At 48.1% G+C, this 12759-nt stretch overlaps 24 non-coding genes across 24 annotated transcripts; all 24 read left to right on the forward strand.

Annotated features, from left to right (window-relative positions):
• Window positions 1-457: 457 nt before the first annotated feature.
• Trnar-ucg (transfer RNA arginine (anticodon UCG)) lies at window positions 458-530 on the forward strand. The gene has a single exon. It is a non-coding gene; the product is annotated as a tRNA-Arg (tRNA).
• A 439-nt stretch (window positions 531-969) lies between these two features.
• Trnak-cuu (transfer RNA lysine (anticodon CUU)) lies at window positions 970-1042 on the forward strand. The gene has a single exon. It is a non-coding gene; the product is annotated as a tRNA-Lys (tRNA).
• A 321-nt stretch (window positions 1043-1363) lies between these two features.
• Window positions 1364-1435, forward strand: Trnat-agu (transfer RNA threonine (anticodon AGU)). Its single transcript has one exon. It is a non-coding gene; the product is annotated as a tRNA-Thr (tRNA).
• A 572-nt stretch (window positions 1436-2007) lies between these two features.
• Window positions 2008-2080, forward strand: Trnar-ucg (transfer RNA arginine (anticodon UCG)). The gene has a single exon. It is a non-coding gene; the product is annotated as a tRNA-Arg (tRNA).
• A 439-nt stretch (window positions 2081-2519) lies between these two features.
• Window positions 2520-2592, forward strand: Trnak-cuu (transfer RNA lysine (anticodon CUU)). Its single transcript has one exon. It is a non-coding gene; the product is annotated as a tRNA-Lys (tRNA).
• Window positions 2593-2913: 321 nt separating this feature from the next.
• Trnat-agu (transfer RNA threonine (anticodon AGU)) lies at window positions 2914-2985 on the forward strand. Its single transcript has one exon. It is a non-coding gene; the product is annotated as a tRNA-Thr (tRNA).
• A 565-nt stretch (window positions 2986-3550) lies between these two features.
• Trnar-ucg (transfer RNA arginine (anticodon UCG)) lies at window positions 3551-3623 on the forward strand. The gene has a single exon. It is a non-coding gene; the product is annotated as a tRNA-Arg (tRNA).
• Window positions 3624-4062: 439 nt separating this feature from the next.
• Window positions 4063-4135, forward strand: Trnak-cuu (transfer RNA lysine (anticodon CUU)). Its single transcript has one exon. It is a non-coding gene; the product is annotated as a tRNA-Lys (tRNA).
• Window positions 4136-4456: 321 nt separating this feature from the next.
• Trnat-agu (transfer RNA threonine (anticodon AGU)) lies at window positions 4457-4528 on the forward strand. The gene has a single exon. It is a non-coding gene; the product is annotated as a tRNA-Thr (tRNA).
• Window positions 4529-5076: 548 nt separating this feature from the next.
• On the forward strand, window positions 5077-5149 carry Trnar-ucg (transfer RNA arginine (anticodon UCG)). The gene has a single exon. It is a non-coding gene; the product is annotated as a tRNA-Arg (tRNA).
• Window positions 5150-5588: 439 nt separating this feature from the next.
• Trnak-cuu (transfer RNA lysine (anticodon CUU)) lies at window positions 5589-5661 on the forward strand. The gene has a single exon. It is a non-coding gene; the product is annotated as a tRNA-Lys (tRNA).
• A 321-nt stretch (window positions 5662-5982) lies between these two features.
• Window positions 5983-6054, forward strand: Trnat-agu (transfer RNA threonine (anticodon AGU)). Its single transcript has one exon. It is a non-coding gene; the product is annotated as a tRNA-Thr (tRNA).
• Window positions 6055-6602: 548 nt separating this feature from the next.
• Window positions 6603-6675, forward strand: Trnar-ucg (transfer RNA arginine (anticodon UCG)). The gene has a single exon. It is a non-coding gene; the product is annotated as a tRNA-Arg (tRNA).
• A 501-nt stretch (window positions 6676-7176) lies between these two features.
• On the forward strand, window positions 7177-7249 carry Trnak-cuu (transfer RNA lysine (anticodon CUU)). The gene has a single exon. It is a non-coding gene; the product is annotated as a tRNA-Lys (tRNA).
• Window positions 7250-7570: 321 nt separating this feature from the next.
• Trnat-agu (transfer RNA threonine (anticodon AGU)) lies at window positions 7571-7642 on the forward strand. Its single transcript has one exon. It is a non-coding gene; the product is annotated as a tRNA-Thr (tRNA).
• Window positions 7643-8201: 559 nt separating this feature from the next.
• Window positions 8202-8274, forward strand: Trnar-ucg (transfer RNA arginine (anticodon UCG)). The gene has a single exon. It is a non-coding gene; the product is annotated as a tRNA-Arg (tRNA).
• A 439-nt stretch (window positions 8275-8713) lies between these two features.
• On the forward strand, window positions 8714-8786 carry Trnak-cuu (transfer RNA lysine (anticodon CUU)). Its single transcript has one exon. It is a non-coding gene; the product is annotated as a tRNA-Lys (tRNA).
• Window positions 8787-9107: 321 nt separating this feature from the next.
• Trnat-agu (transfer RNA threonine (anticodon AGU)) lies at window positions 9108-9179 on the forward strand. Its single transcript has one exon. It is a non-coding gene; the product is annotated as a tRNA-Thr (tRNA).
• Window positions 9180-9727: 548 nt separating this feature from the next.
• Window positions 9728-9800, forward strand: Trnar-ucg (transfer RNA arginine (anticodon UCG)). Its single transcript has one exon. It is a non-coding gene; the product is annotated as a tRNA-Arg (tRNA).
• A 501-nt stretch (window positions 9801-10301) lies between these two features.
• Window positions 10302-10374, forward strand: Trnak-cuu (transfer RNA lysine (anticodon CUU)). The gene has a single exon. It is a non-coding gene; the product is annotated as a tRNA-Lys (tRNA).
• A 321-nt stretch (window positions 10375-10695) lies between these two features.
• Trnat-agu (transfer RNA threonine (anticodon AGU)) lies at window positions 10696-10767 on the forward strand. Its single transcript has one exon. It is a non-coding gene; the product is annotated as a tRNA-Thr (tRNA).
• A 553-nt stretch (window positions 10768-11320) lies between these two features.
• Window positions 11321-11393, forward strand: Trnar-ucg (transfer RNA arginine (anticodon UCG)). Its single transcript has one exon. It is a non-coding gene; the product is annotated as a tRNA-Arg (tRNA).
• Window positions 11394-11832: 439 nt separating this feature from the next.
• Trnak-cuu (transfer RNA lysine (anticodon CUU)) lies at window positions 11833-11905 on the forward strand. The gene has a single exon. It is a non-coding gene; the product is annotated as a tRNA-Lys (tRNA).
• A 321-nt stretch (window positions 11906-12226) lies between these two features.
• On the forward strand, window positions 12227-12298 carry Trnat-agu (transfer RNA threonine (anticodon AGU)). The gene has a single exon. It is a non-coding gene; the product is annotated as a tRNA-Thr (tRNA).
• The last annotated feature ends 461 nt before the right edge of the window (window positions 12299-12759 follow it).

A 12759-nucleotide genomic window follows, 5' to 3' on the forward strand; every position in this document is an offset into this window, starting at 1 on the left:
CTCGCAAATGAATAGTGCGAATGGTGCTATTAAAGTAGGCACCAGAAACTGCTGCTTTTGGGAGTCTCCGGAGAATGCCGACGTGAAATACTTAGTTCTTGTGATGTATTTTCTACCCCTGATAGAGACCCTCGCGGTTGTCGTCGTCGTCGTCGTCGTCGTCGTCGTCGGCGCCGCCGCCGCTTTGGTAATAGCGGCAACTCGCCATTGTATCTCATAGGGTGAGGTACGTTCTACAACCGACTGAGATGGCACTAAGCGATTGAAGCTGATTTGCAAGCTCTTGTTTGATGAGCGTCATAAGGGCTTGAATGTAACTTGCGATGGGACACAGCAAGAAGTAGCGTCGCATTTTTAGTACTGAAATTGGAGAATTGCGTCAAAGATGGTAAATTCATTCCGGGAAGTGCACAAATGGCGATAATGAGGTGTGTTTGGGGAAGCGTATTGCGCCAGTGACCGTGTGGCCTAATGGATAAGGCGTCGGACTTCGGATCCGAAGATTGCAGGTTCGAATCCTGTCACGGTCGAGTTTTTCCAGTTCTGCAAAAGATGCATGCTGTTTTACTGTGTTGTTTGAGTACTACAAAACTAGTTGAAAGTTGCTGCTGTCCGCTTCCTGGCTGCAAACCGGCGTCTACCTGAAGCTCAAGCAAGACAAGGGTGATCTGTAGCGAAATTTTCGGCACAGTGCCGTTCAGGAGAGTTTTTGTTGGAACTACTGCGTCTGATTCAGGGCCCAAGAGCTACGCCACAGGCGTCTGCGCACAGTCGAGCATGTGTGTTGAATAATGGTGCTGATAGCCACGTATCATTTGAAGCAGATTTGATGCCTTTCGGAGACAATTTTTCATTGAATAGGATTGTAGCTCATTTGTGGCAGCAGGAAATAAGCTGTAGTCAAAAGGATCTTCCATAGATGGTCGCAGGTCCCATCAGTATTGTATGGCTCGTAAAGCATTGTGTGGAGCCCGGCTAGCTCAGTCGGTAGAGCATGAGACTCTTAATCTCAGGGTCGTGGGTTCGAGCCCCACGCTGGGCGGCGCAAAATTTTGTGTCTACGCGGATGCAACCTGCGCCCCTCTCGTGAGCCTTGCGTAATGAACGTAACGGGTTACGACGATGCCTAGCTTCTTATGAATATCAGAGGAATGGTATTTGAAGCTGAAAGTAACTCTGAAATGAAATAAATGTGTTGTTTTGGAATTTTAGGTGTACATCGATATCGTGTGAGATGTGTAGGAAAGCAGCAGCTGTGGTAGCTAAATGCAAATAATGGTCGCTAATGCGGTGCGTTTCCAGCTGAAGATCTCCGATTCACTAGTCCATAAGAACAAAGTACCCGAAAAGCGCGCTAGGAGGCGCCTCCTTAGCTCAGTGGCAGAGCGCTGGTCTAGTAAACCAGAGGTCGTGAGTTCGATCCTCACAGGAGGCAAATGAATTTTGTAAAAGCCCCTCCCACCGTGGCCCTTTCGAAAAAAGCGGTCAAGGATGAAACAAATTATAAATGGGTGCGGTATTTAAGAAATGCTCTCGCAAATGAATAGTGCGAATGGTGCTATTAAAGTAGGCACCAGAAACTGCTGCTTTTGGGAGTCTCCGGAGAATGCCGACGTGAAATACTTAGTTCTTGTGATGTATTTTCTACCCCTGATAGAGACCCTCGCGGTTGTCGTCGTCGTCGTCGTCGTCGTCGTCGTCGTCGTCGTCGTCGTCGTCGGCGCCGCCGCCGCTTTGGTAATAGCGGCAACTCGCCATTGTATCTCATAGGGTGAGGTACGTTCTACAACCGACTGAGATGGCACTAAGCGATTGAAGCTGATTTGCAAGCTCTTGTTTGATGAGCGTCATAAGGGCTTGAATGTAACTTGCGATGGGACACAGCAAGAAGTAGCGTCGCATTTTTAGTACTGAAATTGGAGAATTGCGTCAAAGATGGTAAATTCATTCCGGGAAGTGCACAAATGGCGATAATGAGGTGTGTTTGGGGAAGCGTATTGCGCCAGTGACCGTGTGGCCTAATGGATAAGGCGTCGGACTTCGGATCCGAAGATTGCAGGTTCGAATCCTGTCACGGTCGAGTTTTTCCAGTTCTGCAAAAGATGCATGCTGTTTTACTGTGTTGTTTGAGTACTACAAAACTAGTTGAAAGTTGCTGCTGTCCGCTTCCTGGCTGCAAACCGGCGTCTACCTGAAGCTCAAGCAAGACAAGGGTGATCTGTAGCGAAATTTTCGGCACAGTGCCGTTCAGGAGAGTTTTTGTTGGAACTACTGCGTCTGATTCAGGGCCCAAGAGCTACGCCACAGGCGTCTGCGCACAGTCGAGCATGTGTGTTGAATAATGGTGCTGATAGCCACGTATCATTTGAAGCAGATTTGATGCCTTTCGGAGACAATTTTTCATTGAATAGGATTGTAGCTCATTTGTGGCAGCAGGAAATAAGCTGTAGTCAAAAGGATCTTCCATAGATGGTCGCAGGTCCCATCAGTATTGTATGGCTCGTAAAGCATTGTGTGGAGCCCGGCTAGCTCAGTCGGTAGAGCATGAGACTCTTAATCTCAGGGTCGTGGGTTCGAGCCCCACGCTGGGCGGCGCAAAATTTTGTGTCTACGCGGATGCAACCTGCGCCCCTCTCGTGAGCCTTGCGTAATGAACGTAACGGGTTACGACGATGCCTAGCTTCTTATGAATATCAGAGGAATGGTATTTGAAGCTGAAAGTAACTCTGAAATGAAATAAATGTGTTGTTTTGGAATTTTAGGTGTACATCGATATCGTGTGAGATGTGTAGGAAAGCAGCAGCTGTGGTAGCTAAATGCAAATAATGGTCGCTAATGCGGTGCGTTTCCAGCTGAAGATCTCCGATTCACTAGTCCATAAGAACAAAGTACCCGAAAAGCGCGCTAGGAGGCGCCTCCTTAGCTCAGTGGCAGAGCGCTGGTCTAGTAAACCAGAGGTCGTGAGTTCGATCCTCACAGGAGGCAAATGAATTTTGTAAAAGCCCCTCCCACCGTGGCCCTTTCGAAAAAAGCGGTCAAGGATGAAACAAATTATAAATGGGTGCGGTATTTAAGAAATGCTCTCGCAAATGAATAGTGCGAATGGTGCTATTAAAGTAGGCACCAGAAACTGCTGCTTTTGGGAGTCTCCGGAGAATGCCGACGTGAAATACTTAGTTCTTGTGATGTATTTCTACCCCTGATAGAGACCCTCGCGGTTGTCGTCGTCGTCGTCGTCGTCGTCGTCGTCGTCGTCGTCGTCGGCGCCGCCGCCGCTTTGGTAATAGCGGCAACTCGCCATTGTATCTCATAGGGTGAGGTACGTTCTACAACCGACTGAGATGGCACTAAGCGATTGAAGCTGATTTGCAAGCTCTTGTTTGATGAGCGTCATAAGGGCTTGAATGTAACTTGCGATGGGACACAGCAAGAAGTAGCGTCGCATTTTTAGTACTGAAATTGGAGAATTGCGTCAAAGATGGTAAATTCATTCCGGGAAGTGCACAAATGGCGATAATGAGGTGTGTTTGGGGAAGCGTATTGCGCCAGTGACCGTGTGGCCTAATGGATAAGGCGTCGGACTTCGGATCCGAAGATTGCAGGTTCGAATCCTGTCACGGTCGAGTTTTTCCAGTTCTGCAAAAGATGCATGCTGTTTTACTGTGTTGTTTGAGTACTACAAAACTAGTTGAAAGTTGCTGCTGTCCGCTTCCTGGCTGCAAACCGGCGTCTACCTGAAGCTCAAGCAAGACAAGGGTGATCTGTAGCGAAATTTTCGGCACAGTGCCGTTCAGGAGAGTTTTTGTTGGAACTACTGCGTCTGATTCAGGGCCCAAGAGCTACGCCACAGGCGTCTGCGCACAGTCGAGCATGTGTGTTGAATAATGGTGCTGATAGCCACGTATCATTTGAAGCAGATTTGATGCCTTTCGGAGACAATTTTTCATTGAATAGGATTGTAGCTCATTTGTGGCAGCAGGAAATAAGCTGTAGTCAAAAGGATCTTCCATAGATGGTCGCAGGTCCCATCAGTATTGTATGGCTCGTAAAGCATTGTGTGGAGCCCGGCTAGCTCAGTCGGTAGAGCATGAGACTCTTAATCTCAGGGTCGTGGGTTCGAGCCCCACGCTGGGCGGCGCAAAATTTTGTGTCTACGCGGATGCAACCTGCGCCCCTCTCGTGAGCCTTGCGTAATGAACGTAACGGGTTACGACGATGCCTAGCTTCTTATGAATATCAGAGGAATGGTATTTGAAGCTGAAAGTAACTCTGAAATGAAATAAATGTGTTGTTTTGGAATTTTAGGTGTACATCGATATCGTGTGAGATGTGTAGGAAAGCAGCAGCTGTGGTAGCTAAATGCAAATAATGGTCGCTAATGCGGTGCGTTTCCAGCTGAAGATCTCCGATTCACTAGTCCATAAGAACAAAGTGCCCGAAAAGCGCGCTAGGAGGCGCCTCCTTAGCTCAGTGGCAGAGCGCTGGTCTAGTAAACCAGAGGTCGTGAGTTCGATCCTCACAGGAGGCAAATGAATTTTGTAAAAGCCCCTCCCACCGTGGCCCTTTCGAAAAAAGCGGTCAAGGATGAAACAAATTATAAATGGGTGCGGTATTTAAGAAATGCTCTCGCAAATGAATAGTGCGAATGGTGCTATTAAAGTAGGCACCAGAAACTGCTGCTTTTGGGAGTCTCCGGAGAATGCCGACGTGAAATACTTAGTTCTTGTGATGTATTTTCTACCCCTGATAGAGACCCTCGCGGTTGTCGTCGTCGTCGTCGTCGTCGTCGGCGCCGCCGCCGCTTTGGTAATAGCGGCAACTCGCCATTGTATCTCATAGGGTGAGGTACGTTCTACAACCGACTGAGATGGCACTAAGCGATTGAAGCTGATTTGCAAGCTCTTGTTTGATGAGCGTCATAAGGGCTTGAATGTAACTTGCGATGGGACACAGCAAGAAGTAGCGTCGCATTTTTAGTACTGAAATTGGAGAATTGCGTCAAAGATGGTAAATTCATTCCGGGAAGTGCACAAATGGCGATAATGAGGTGTGTTTGGGGAAGCGTATTGCGCCAGTGACCGTGTGGCCTAATGGATAAGGCGTCGGACTTCGGATCCGAAGATTGCAGGTTCGAATCCTGTCACGGTCGAGTTTTTCCAGTTCTGCAAAAGATGCATGCTGTTTTACTGTGTTGTTTGAGTACTACAAAACTAGTTGAAAGTTGCTGCTGTCCGCTTCCTGGCTGCAAACCGGCGTCTACCTGAAGCTCAAGCAAGACAAGGGTGATCTGTAGCGAAATTTTCGGCACAGTGCCGTTCAGGAGAGTTTTTGTTGGAACTACTGCGTCTGATTCAGGGCCCAAGAGCTACGCCACAGGCGTCTGCGCACAGTCGAGCATGTGTGTTGAATAATGGTGCTGATAGCCACGTATCATTTGAAGCAGATTTGATGCCTTTCGGAGACAATTTTTCATTGAATAGGATTGTAGCTCATTTGTGGCAGCAGGAAATAAGCTGTAGTCAAAAGGATCTTCCATAGATGGTCGCAGGTCCCATCAGTATTGTATGGCTCGTAAAGCATTGTGTGGAGCCCGGCTAGCTCAGTCGGTAGAGCATGAGACTCTTAATCTCAGGGTCGTGGGTTCGAGCCCCACGCTGGGCGGCGCAAAATTTTGTGTCTACGCGGATGCAACCTGCGCCCCTCTCGTGAGCCTTGCGTAATGAACGTAACGGGTTACGACGATGCCTAGCTTCTTATGAATATCAGAGGAATGGTATTTGAAGCTGAAAGTAACTCTGAAATGAAATAAATGTGTTGTTTTGGAATTTTAGGTGTACATCGATATCGTGTGAGATGTGTAGGAAAGCAGCAGCTGTGGTAGCTAAATGCAAATAATGGTCGCTAATGCGGTGCGTTTCCAGCTGAAGATCTCCGATTCACTAGTCCATAAGAACAAAGTGCCCGAAAAGCGCGCTAGGAGGCGCCTCCTTAGCTCAGTGGCAGAGCGCTGGTCTAGTAAACCAGAGGTCGTGAGTTCGATCCTCACAGGAGGCAAATGAATTTTGTAAAAGCCCCTCCCACCGTGGCCCTTTCGAAAAAAGCGGTCAAGGATGAAACAAATTATAAATGGGTGCGGTATTTAAGAAATGCTCTCGCAAATGAATAGTGCGAATGGTGCTATTAAAGTAGGCACCAGAAACTGCTGCTTTTGGGAGTCTCCGGAGAATGCCGACGTGAAATACTTAGTTCTTGTGATGTATTTTCTACCCCTGATAGAGACCCTCGCGGTTGTCGTCGTCGTCGTCGTCGTCGTCGGCGCCGCCGCCGCTTTGGTAATAGCGGCAACTCGCCATTGTATCTCATAGGGTGAGGTACGTTCTACAACCGACTGAGATGGCACTAAGCGATTGAAGCTGATTTGCAAGCTCTTGTTTGATGAGCGTCATAAGGGCTTGAATGTAACTTGCGATGGGACACAGCAAGAAGTAGCGTCGCATTTTTAGTACTGAAATTGGAGAATTGCGTCAAAGATGGTAAATTCATTCCGGGAAGTGCACAAATGGCGATAATGAGGTGTGTTTGGGGAAGCGTATTGCGCCAGTGACCGTGTGGCCTAATGGATAAGGCGTCGGACTTCGGATCCGAAGATTGCAGGTTCGAATCCTGTCACGGTCGAGTTTTTCCAGTTCTGCAAAAGATGCATGCTGTTTTACTGTGTTGTTTGAGTACTACAAAACTAGTTGAAAGTTGCTGCTGTCCGCTTCCTGGCTGCAAACCGGCGTCTACCTGAAGCTCAAGCAAGACAAGGGTGATCTGTAGCGAAATTTTCGGCACAGTGCCGTTCAGGAGAGTTTTTGTTGGAACTACTGCGTCTGATTCAGGGCCCAAGAGCTACGCCACAGGCGTCTGCGCACAGTCGAGCATGTGTGTTGAATAATGGCAGGGCCCAAGAGCTACGCCACAGGCGTCTGCGCACAGTCGAGCATGTGTGTTGAATAATGGTGCTGATAGCCACGTATCATTTGAAGCAGATTTGATGCCTTTCGGAGACAATTTTTCATTGAATAGGATTGTAGCTCATTTGTGGCAGCAGGAAATAAGCTGTAGTCAAAAGGATCTTCCATAGATGGTCGCAGGTCCCATCAGTATTGTATGGCTCGTAAAGCATTGTGTGGAGCCCGGCTAGCTCAGTCGGTAGAGCATGAGACTCTTAATCTCAGGGTCGTGGGTTCGAGCCCCACGCTGGGCAGCGCAAAATTTTGTGTCTACGCGGATGCAACCTGCGCCCCTCTCGTGAGCCTTGCGTAATGAACGTAACGGGTTACGACGATGCCTAGCTTCTTATGAATATCAGAGGAATGGTATTTGAAGCTGAAAGTAACTCTGAAATGAAATAAATGTGTTGTTTTGGAATTTTAGGTGTACATCGATATCGTGTGAGATGTGTAGGAAAGCAGCAGCTGTGGTAGCTAAATGCAAATAATGGTCGCTAATGCGGTGCGTTTCCAGCTGAAGATCTCCGATTCACTAGTCCATAAGAACAAAGTACCCGAAAAGCGCGCTAGGAGGCGCCTCCTTAGCTCAGTGGCAGAGCGCTGGTCTAGTAAACCAGAGGTCGTGAGTTCGATCCTCACAGGAGGCAAATGAATTTTGTAAAAGCCCCTCCCACCGTGGCCCTTTCGAAAAAAGCGGTCAAGGATGAAACAAATTATAAATGGGTGCGGTATTTAAGAAATGCTCTCGCAAATGAATAGTGCGAATGGTGCTATTAAAGTAGGCACCAGAAACTGCTGCTTTTGGGAGTCTCCGGAGAATGCCGACGTGAAATACTTAGTTCTTGTGATGTATTTCTACCCCTGATAGAGACCCTCGCGGTTGTCGTCGTCGTCGTCGTCGTCGTCGTCGTCGTCGTCGGCGCCGCCGCCGCTTTGGTAATAGCGGCAACTCGCCATTGTATCTCATAGGGTGAGGTACGTTCTACAACCGACTGAGATGGCACTAAGCGATTGAAGCTGATTTGCAAGCTCTTGTTTGATGAGCGTCATAAGGGCTTGAATGTAACTTGCGATGGGACACAGCAAGAAGTAGCGTCGCATTTTTAGTACTGAAATTGGAGAATTGCGTCAAAGATGGTAAATTCATTCCGGGAAGTGCACAAATGGCGATAATGAGGTGTGTTTGGGGAAGCGTATTGCGCCAGTGACCGTGTGGCCTAATGGATAAGGCGTCGGACTTCGGATCCGAAGATTGCAGGTTCGAATCCTGTCACGGTCGAGTTTTTCCAGTTCTGCAAAAGATGCATGCTGTTTTACTGTGTTGTTTGAGTACTACAAAACTAGTTGAAAGTTGCTGCTGTCCGCTTCCTGGCTGCAAACCGGCGTCTACCTGAAGCTCAAGCAAGACAAGGGTGATCTGTAGCGAAATTTTCGGCACAGTGCCGTTCAGGAGAGTTTTTGTTGGAACTACTGCGTCTGATTCAGGGCCCAAGAGCTACGCCACAGGCGTCTGCGCACAGTCGAGCATGTGTGTTGAATAATGGTGCTGATAGCCACGTATCATTTGAAGCAGATTTGATGCCTTTCGGAGACAATTTTTCATTGAATAGGATTGTAGCTCATTTGTGGCAGCAGGAAATAAGCTGTAGTCAAAAGGATCTTCCATAGATGGTCGCAGGTCCCATCAGTATTGTATGGCTCGTAAAGCATTGTGTGGAGCCCGGCTAGCTCAGTCGGTAGAGCATGAGACTCTTAATCTCAGGGTCGTGGGTTCGAGCCCCACGCTGGGCGGCGCAAAATTTTGTGTCTACGCGGATGCAACCTGCGCCCCTCTCGTGAGCCTTGCGTAATGAACGTAACGGGTTACGACGATGCCTAGCTTCTTATGAATATCAGAGGAATGGTATTTGAAGCTGAAAGTAACTCTGAAATGAAATAAATGTGTTGTTTTGGAATTTTAGGTGTACATCGATATCGTGTGAGATGTGTAGGAAAGCAGCAGCTGTGGTAGCTAAATGCAAATAATGGTCGCTAATGCGGTGCGTTTCCAGCTGAAGATCTCCGATTCACTAGTCCATAAGAACAAAGTGCCCGAAAAGCGCGCTAGGAGGCGCCTCCTTAGCTCAGTGGCAGAGCGCTGGTCTAGTAAACCAGAGGTCGTGAGTTCGATCCTCACAGGAGGCAAATGAATTTTGTAAAAGCCCCTCCCACCGTGGCCCTTTCGAAAAAAGCGGTCAAGGATGAAACAAATTATAAATGGGTGCGGTATTTAAGAAATGCTCTCGCAAATGAATAGTGCGAATGGTGCTATTAAAGTAGGCACCAGAAACTGCTGCTTTTGGGAGTCTCCGGAGAATGCCGACGTGAAATACTTAGTTCTTGTGATGTATTTTCTACCCCTGATAGAGACCCTCGCGGTTGTCGTCGTCGTCGTCGTCGTCGTCGGCGCCGCCGCCGCTTTGGTAATAGCGGCAACTCGCCATTGTATCTCATAGGGTGAGGTACGTTCTACAACCGACTGAGATGGCACTAAGCGATTGAAGCTGATTTGCAAGCTCTTGTTTGATGAGCGTCATAAGGGCTTGAATGTAACTTGCGATGGGACACAGCAAGAAGTAGCGTCGCATTTTTAGTACTGAAATTGGAGAATTGCGTCAAAGATGGTAAATTCATTCCGGGAAGTGCACAAATGGCGATAATGAGGTGTGTTTGGGGAAGCGTATTGCGCCAGTGACCGTGTGGCCTAATGGATAAGGCGTCGGACTTCGGATCCGAAGATTGCAGGTTCGAATCCTGTCACGGTCGAGTTTTTCCAGTTCTGCAAAAGATGCATGCTGTTTTACTGTGTTGTTTGAGTACTACAAAACTAGTTGAAAGTTGCTGCTGTCCGCTTCCTGGCTGCAAACCGGCGTCTACCTGAAGCTCAAGCAAGACAAGGGTGATCTGTAGCGAAATTTTCGGCACAGTGCCGTTCAGGAGAGTTTTTGTTGGAACTACTGCGTCTGATTCAGGGCCCAAGAGCTACGCCACAGGCGTCTGCGCACAGTCGAGCATGTGTGTTGAATAATGGCAGGGCCCAAGAGCTACGCCACAGGCGTCTGCGCACAGTCGAGCATGTGTGTTGAATAATGGTGCTGATAGCCACGTATCATTTGAAGCAGATTTGATGCCTTTCGGAGACAATTTTTCATTGAATAGGATTGTAGCTCATTTGTGGCAGCAGGAAATAAGCTGTAGTCAAAAGGATCTTCCATAGATGGTCGCAGGTCCCATCAGTATTGTATGGCTCGTAAAGCATTGTGTGGAGCCCGGCTAGCTCAGTCGGTAGAGCATGAGACTCTTAATCTCAGGGTCGTGGGTTCGAGCCCCACGCTGGGCGGCGCAAAATTTTGTGTCTACGCGGATGCAACCTGCGCCCCTCTCGTGAGCCTTGCGTAATGAACGTAACGGGTTACGACGATGCCTAGCTTCTTATGAATATCAGAGGAATGGTATTTGAAGCTGAAAGTAACTCTGAAATGAAATAAATGTGTTGTTTTGGAATTTTAGGTGTACATCGATATCGTGTGAGATGTGTAGGAAAGCAGCAGCTGTGGTAGCTAAATGCAAATAATGGTCGCTAATGCGGTGCGTTTCCAGCTGAAGATCTCCGATTCACTAGTCCATAAGAACAAAGTACCCGAAAAGCGCGCTAGGAGGCGCCTCCTTAGCTCAGTGGCAGAGCGCTGGTCTAGTAAACCAGAGGTCGTGAGTTCGATCCTCACAGGAGGCAAATGAATTTTGTAAAAGCCCCTCCCACCGTGGCCCTTTCGAAAAAAGCGGTCAAGGATGAAACAAATTATAAATGGGTGCGGTATTTAAGAAATGCTCTCGCAAATGAATAGTGCGAATGGTGCTATTAAAGTAGGCACCAGAAACTGCTGCTTTTGGGAGTCTCCGGAGAATGCCGACGTGAAATACTTAGTTCTTGTGATGTATTTCTACCCCTGATAGAGACCCTCGCGGTTGTCGTCGTCGTCGTCGTCGTCGTCGTCGTCGGCGCCGCCGCCGCTTTGGTAATAGCGGCAACTCGCCATTGTATCTCATAGGGTGAGGTACGTTCTACAACCGACTGAGATGGCACTAAGCGATTGAAGCTGATTTGCAAGCTCTTGTTTGATGAGCGTCATAAGGGCTTGAATGTAACTTGCGATGGGACACAGCAAGAAGTAGCGTCGCATTTTTAGTACTGAAATTGGAGAATTGCGTCAAAGATGGTAAATTCATTCCGGGAAGTGCACAAATGGCGATAATGAGGTGTGTTTGGGGAAGCGTATTGCGCCAGTGACCGTGTGGCCTAATGGATAAGGCGTCGGACTTCGGATCCGAAGATTGCAGGTTCGAATCCTGTCACGGTCGAGTTTTTCCAGTTCTGCAAAAGATGCATGCTGTTTTACTGTGTTGTTTGAGTACTACAAAACTAGTTGAAAGTTGCTGCTGTCCGCTTCCTGGCTGCAAACCGGCGTCTACCTGAAGCTCAAGCAAGACAAGGGTGATCTGTAGCGAAATTTTCGGCACAGTGCCGTTCAGGAGAGTTTTTGTTGGAACTACTGCGTCTGATTCAGGGCCCAAGAGCTACGCCACAGGCGTCTGCGCACAGTCGAGCATGTGTGTTGAATAATGGTGCTGATAGCCACGTATCATTTGAAGCAGATTTGATGCCTTTCGGAGACAATTTTTCATTGAATAGGATTGTAGCTCATTTGTGGCAGCAGGAAATAAGCTGTAGTCAAAAGGATCTTCCATAGATGGTCGCAGGTCCCATCAGTATTGTATGGCTCGTAAAGCATTGTGTGGAGCCCGGCTAGCTCAGTCGGTAGAGCATGAGACTCTTAATCTCAGGGTCGTGGGTTCGAGCCCCACGCTGGGCGGCGCAAAATTTTGTGTCTACGCGGATGCAACCTGCGCCCCTCTCGTGAGCCTTGCGTAATGAACGTAACGGGTTACGACGATGCCTAGCTTATTATGAATATCAGAGGAATGGTATTTGAAGCTGAAAGTAACTCTGAAATGAAATAAATGTGTTGTTTTGGAATTTTAGGTGTACATCGATATCGTGTGAGATGTGTAGGAAAGCAGCAGCTGTGGTAGCTAAATGCAAATAATGGTCGCTAATGCGGTGCGTTTCCAGCTGAAGATCTCCGATTCACTAGTCCATAAGAACAAAGTACCCGAAAAGCGCGCTAGGAGGCGCCTCCTTAGCTCAGTGGCAGAGCGCTGGTCTAGTAAACCAGAGGTCGTGAGTTCGATCCTCACAGGAGGCAAATGAATTTTGTAAAAGCCCCTCCCACCGTGGCCCTTTCGAAAAAAGCGGTCAAGGATGAAACAAATTATAAATGGGTGCGGTATTTAAGAAATGCTCTCGCAAATGAATAGTGCGAATGGTGCTATTAAAGTAGGCACCAGAAACTGCTGCTTTTGGGAGTCTCCGGAGAATGCCGACGTGAAATACTTAGTTCTTGTGATGTATTTTCTACCCCTGATAGAGACCGTCGCGGTTGTCGTCGTCGTCGGCGCCGCCGCCGCTTTGGTAATAGCGGCAACTCGCCATTGTATCTCATAGGGTGAGGTACGTTCTACAACCGACTGAGATGGCACTAAGCGATTGAAGCTGATTTGCAAGCTCTTGTTTGATGAGCGTCATAAGGGCTTGAATGTAACTTGCGATGGGACACAGCAAGAAGTAGCGTCGCATTTTTAGTACTGAAATTGGAGAATTGCGTCA

The sequence above is a fragment of the Schistocerca nitens genome, chromosome 8, assembly GCF_023898315.1.
Source record: "Schistocerca nitens isolate TAMUIC-IGC-003100 chromosome 8, iqSchNite1.1, whole genome shotgun sequence".
Classification (NCBI taxonomy): Eukaryota; Metazoa; Arthropoda; class Insecta; order Orthoptera; family Acrididae; genus Schistocerca; species Schistocerca nitens.